General features: G+C 36.9%; 1 long non-coding RNA gene across 1 annotated transcript; it reads left to right on the plus strand.

Annotated features, from left to right (window-relative positions):
* The first annotated feature begins 345 nt into the window (after positions 1-345).
* LOC116422066 lies at positions 346-5,045 on the plus strand. The gene is made up of 3 exons (XR_004232653.1): positions 346-403; positions 858-1,062; positions 4,496-5,045. It is a non-coding gene; the product is annotated as an uncharacterized LOC116422066 (long non-coding RNA).
* The last annotated feature ends 372 nt before the right edge of the window (positions 5,046-5,417 follow it).

The raw sequence follows: 5,417 nt of genomic DNA on the forward strand, positions 1-5,417 counted from the left end.
GAATAAGCCATATGGGTTCTTGTTGAAGGAAATGGGGATGTGTGAGGAAAACATGATTTAGATGAGACATGTTGTCCATCTTTAAGTCTTTGAAAGGTTGTAATATGGAAAGCGGACTAGACTTATTCTGCTTGTTCCTTGAGGGGTAAGTCTGAAGCAAAGGAAGCTGAGGGGAAATAAATTTAGGCTTTAATTAGGCAGGACAGGCTGTGTTGTGAGTAAACCCTACCTGCCTCCTCCAGTCAGCCAGGTGTGCTGTCTCAGGGTTTGATTGCTTTGGGGTTGTTCCTGACTCCTTTGGGTTAACCATGTATAATTCAGCAATGAAGGACTTAAATACTTTGGTGATGACTAAGCAATCTCTTTATTGGGAACTGAACAGGAAGAGCCACTGACTAACTTAGTAAGTATTTAAAAGACAGTAACCTACCCTTATGTGTCTCTTTTATTCCTCATTGTAGAAGTCAAGTCTAGCTTACTCTATCCCTGGAAGGAGTAGGGGAGAAGATGGTTGCTCTTCCCCTACCATGACAGAATTAGAGATTTCCACTATATCAGTGGTTCTCAAACTTTTGTTTTCAGTATCTTTATCCTATTAAAAATTATTGAGGATATCTCCAAAGCGGTTTTGTTTATCTGGATTATATTTATAGACATTTACCATATTGGAAATAAAAACTATTTTTGAATTTGTAGACCTTCTAAAAGGGTTTCAGAGATCCCCAGGATTCTCTAGACCATACTGTGAGAACCACTGCACTATATGATAGCTTGGGAAGACACTCAGCTAGATGAGCTGAGCTTATAATGTCTTGGGGCCCCAGCTGTGTTTTCTGTTTTGTGTTTTGTGAATATAGGTGACTCAACAAGGATCCTGAGAGATGGAGGTATCTAGTGTTGGAGGCAACCTCTTGAGTTTGGAGACCCTGGGTCCCTTCATCAGCTACCTGGCATCAGAGAGAGTTGTTGAATTAGATGGGACACTACTGGAAGGCAGAGAACCAACTCCTGGCCTGGCTTGTCAGAATATATGGATTTTGAGGAAGATAGTACAGAGCCAAGGTAAAAATGCCTGTTTAGCAGTTCTACAAACTACTTAATATTTTAGTGTTTAAGTCTCAACCTCTCAGTAGAGCATGGCAGTAGCTATTACTGTCATTTGTTTAAGTTTTTATTTGTATACTCTTGGAAGAGCCTTTTGTCTCTTACCTTATCATATTGGACATTGAGTAACTCTCTTTTAGCTAAACCTAAACTTAAGGAAAAAAAAATTTCTCCTGGAATACCAGACTGATGAGTGTAATAGCTAAAGAGTAAGAGAAAAGGGTTTAAACTGCCTTTAGATTGTGAGGCTCTTTTAGAACAACCCAGTCTAGACCATGTGCATAAGATCAGAGTAGATTGGGCCCTCTCCCTTTTCATTAAGGATCCCATCTCTTGGGTCCACCAGTAGTTAGAACTGGTAGATAAGGAAAACTTTTGTCATAATTGTGGCTAGCCAAAAATTGAATGGCTTGACTTAAAAGATGGTGGGTTTCCCCTCATGGGAAATCTTCGTGAAGAAGCTACACAATTGCTTGTTGAGGATATTGAAAAAGGTATTATCAGTCTGGTCCATATTAGGCAGCTAATATGGCAAGTAGATAGAGTAAAGGCCTGAGAATCAGGAAGCCCTAAGTCCAAATATGACCTCAGATACTTACTAACTATGTGACTTTGGGCAATTCATTTAATCCAGTTTACCTCAGTTTTTCATCTGCAAAATGATCTGGAGAAGGAAATGGCAAATCTCTCCAGTAACTTAGCCAAGGAAACCCCAAATGAGGTCATGAAGGCTTGAACTTGACCAAAAATGACTGAACAACAGCAAAAGATTCATTAGATTTTGTGACAATGTCACATAAACAAAATCATATGATGAAATGGAAATAAGAGTTAAACTATGAACAGGAGACATCATTTTCTGGTTCATTTTTGTTTTTTGTTTTCTTACATTTGCTTTTGACTGTGACCTTCAATAAATAACAACCTCTTTGAATCCCAGTTTCCTTATTTATAAAATATGAGGGTTAAACTAGATGATTTCTAAGGTCCCTCTAGCTTTCAAAGTCTTTGATTTTATGAATTTTTCTTGGATACTGATGTCTTCTGGGATGACTCTGAGACTGGAGCCAAGTTTGGCATCAAAGGCTCCGGGTCTGCTTTCTCCAGCTGTTATAGCTTCCACTTACCCTAATTAAAGAGATGGCCTTGCCAGTCCCTTTGGCTAATCTCAGAAAATGCCTTCTGCCGCCTTCCCTGCATCCCTAGTCACCTCACTGAACATTCATGATTCTCATATCTTTTTTCCATAAGCAAAAACTGAAAACTAATGCTTATAGCCACATTGTACTCTGACTGGGACTGCCTTCTCCCTATTCATATATATATTTCTCTACTTGACTCATTTTCTTCCTTAACTCATTACTTTTTAAATCTATTACTTATATTATTCCTACTTTGTATTGTGTTGAATTTCTTTCTAATTAAACACTATAATAGCATATGTATACATACATATAAAGAGAGAGGGAGGGAAGGAGAAAGAGGGAGGGAGGGAAAAGAAGAAAGAGAAGGAGAGAGGGGGGAGGGGAAGGAGGGGGAGAGGGAGAGGGAAAATGTTTTAAAGTTTTGCAAAGAACTTTACAAATATTATCTTAGCAACCCTGAAAGGTAGGTGCCATTATTATCTTTGTGTCAAAGATGAGAAAAGTGAGGCAAATAGAAAGAGAGTTGTCCAGGGTCACATAAACAGCATATGTCTAAAGCCAGATTTTTTTCCCCCAATATATTTTTACTTAATTAACTATTTCCTAAATGTATGTAAAAACATTTAACATTCATTCTTAGAAAAATATGAGCTACCTCCTGCTCCATCACTGTATTTGGAGAAAGCAAGCAATTTGATATCAATAGATATGAAATGATGAAAAATATATTTCCATATTAGCCATGTTGCAAAATAACAAATAACCCACAAAGAAAAAATAAGAAAAATAAAGTTATTACTTCAATTTGAGTTCATCATTCGTCAGATCTCTTTCTGGAAATGGAGAACATTTTTCATCTTGGGTTCTTTGGAATTCTTTTGGATTATTTCCTTGATCAGAATATCTCAGTCTTTTCCAGTGGATAATTGTAACAATTCCATTGCTGTTACCATTGTTACCATGTGCAATGTTCTTCTGATTCTGTTAACTTCACTTTGCATCAGTTCCTTTAAGCCTTCCCAGGTTTTTCTGAAACTATCTTCCTCATCATATCTTATAGCACAAGTGTTCTTTTACAAACATATATTGCAGTTTTTCATTCAATCCCCAATTGATTGATAGGTGTCCCCTCAAATTCCAATTCTTTGTCATCACAAAAAAGCTCCTATAAATGTTTTTATACATAGAAGTCCTTTTCCTTTTTCTTTGATGTCTTTGGGATATAGACTTAGTAGTAACATTGCAAGGGAGCATGCATAGTTTTATAATACTTTGGACATAGTTCCAAATTGTTTGAGTAAGATTTGAACTCATATTTTCCTGACTTGAAGTCTAATGCTCTATCTACTTCACCACCTACATGCTACTAGAATCTGCCAATACATATCAGGAAAAGGCAAGCACTCACTGCAAGCAAGCATGCACACACATAGGGATGTAGTGCCAGTACATAGTAAATTAGATTGTCACTTATTTTTATAATACTAGGCTTTTTTAGAAATAAAAAAGTATTTTTTTTTTGGCATGAGAGGAATTATATTCTTTCCTTACACATGAAAAGAGAGATTGTAACAATAATAATAGTTAGCATTTATACAGGATCTTGAGGTTTACATAGCACTTTACAAATATTATCTCATTTGATTCATACCATAACCCTAGGAGATAGACACTATAATTATTCCCATTTTACAAATGAGAAAACTAAGGCAAATAGGCTAAGTAATTTGCTCAGAATCACACAGCTATCAAATGTTAGAAGACAGAATCAGGTCCTCCTGACTCCAAATCCAGTGCTCTATCCATTGAGATACCTAGCTGTTTCATAAAAAGTATTTAAGGTGTAACCCAAGCTTGTCAGGTCATACCTACTTTGCCAAAAATGTAGGAAATCTGAAGGTCGTTTTGAACATGTCCAAATTGCCCAACGTGGAGGCCCCACATCCCTTACTATGTGAGTGGATCTAGCTTCTTTTTATTGGTCACCGGTATCTTTAAAATTGTTGAAACGGAATCAATCTCTCCTCTTTTTAGATTTTTTTCTTCCTACACCATTTAGAGTAAAGTTCACAGTTCAACTACAGTATAGGAGGAATTAACAGAACTCAGGAGAGGGGGAAGACTTCCTTCCTCCGGCATAAGAAATGGACCCGGAGGTGTTGGCTTCTGCTTTGTGTTGTTTGTCTTTTGCTGGACCTGAAGGCGTTTGCTTCCCTTCTATGTTGTTTGTCCTTCTTACTTTCTAGGTGCCCTGGTGATCCCATGGCCTGGAAGACCTTGCAGCCAAGACTGTAAGCAGGATGGTACAGTGAGCCAGCCCAGCATGGAAGCTTTGAGAAGCCAGGGGTGCTTGGGACTCAAGCCCAAAGGGATTGTGGATTTGGAAATAGCACTGTGCTTTATAGGAAATGAGCTAAGCTATAAACTAAATTCCCTTCTACTCCCTAGAGACTGAAATGGTGTAAGGAGGAAAGGGAGGGTTATATCTCCCCTGAATTGAGACAATAACTTTGTATATTTATGATTATCTTTTGAAGTAAATATTTCTGTGTAAAAGCATTTTTGATTATTCATAGTTAATGGAACTGGGGTAAAGGAGGCCATCTCTTACAATTGAGAGAACAACATTACTGGGGTCCAGAGTCATTTTCAGAAAATCTTCTCATATTCACATCTTAATACTCATAATTCTTCTTAAGAGAACAGGAGAACTTAGGGAGAATGGTGAAATGTAACCTGACCTTAATTAAGGCAATAGGAGTCAAAGTAGTCAATGTTATACTCCTTTTATAGAGAGGGAAGCTAAGGCAAGGGAGTTAATTGACTTGTCTAGAGTCAAAAATTAGTTAATATCTAAGGACAATTTTTTTTTAATTAAAGCTTTTTATTTTCAAAACATATGCATGGATAATTTTTCAACATTGACCTTTGCAAAATCTTGTGTTCAAAATTTTCACCTCTTTCCCCCCACCCCCTCCCCAGATGGCAAGTAATCCAATATAAGTTCAAACATGTTAAAATACATGTTAAATCCAATATATGTATACATGTTTATACAATAATCTTGCTGCACAAGAAAAATCAGATCAAAAAAGAAAAAAAATGAGGAAGAAAACAAAATGCAAGCAAACAACAACAAGAGTGAAAATACTATGTTGTGATCCACAC

This window comes from Sarcophilus harrisii, chromosome 3 (assembly GCF_902635505.1).
Source record: "Sarcophilus harrisii chromosome 3, mSarHar1.11, whole genome shotgun sequence".
Taxonomy (NCBI): domain Eukaryota; kingdom Metazoa; phylum Chordata; class Mammalia; order Dasyuromorphia; family Dasyuridae; genus Sarcophilus; species Sarcophilus harrisii.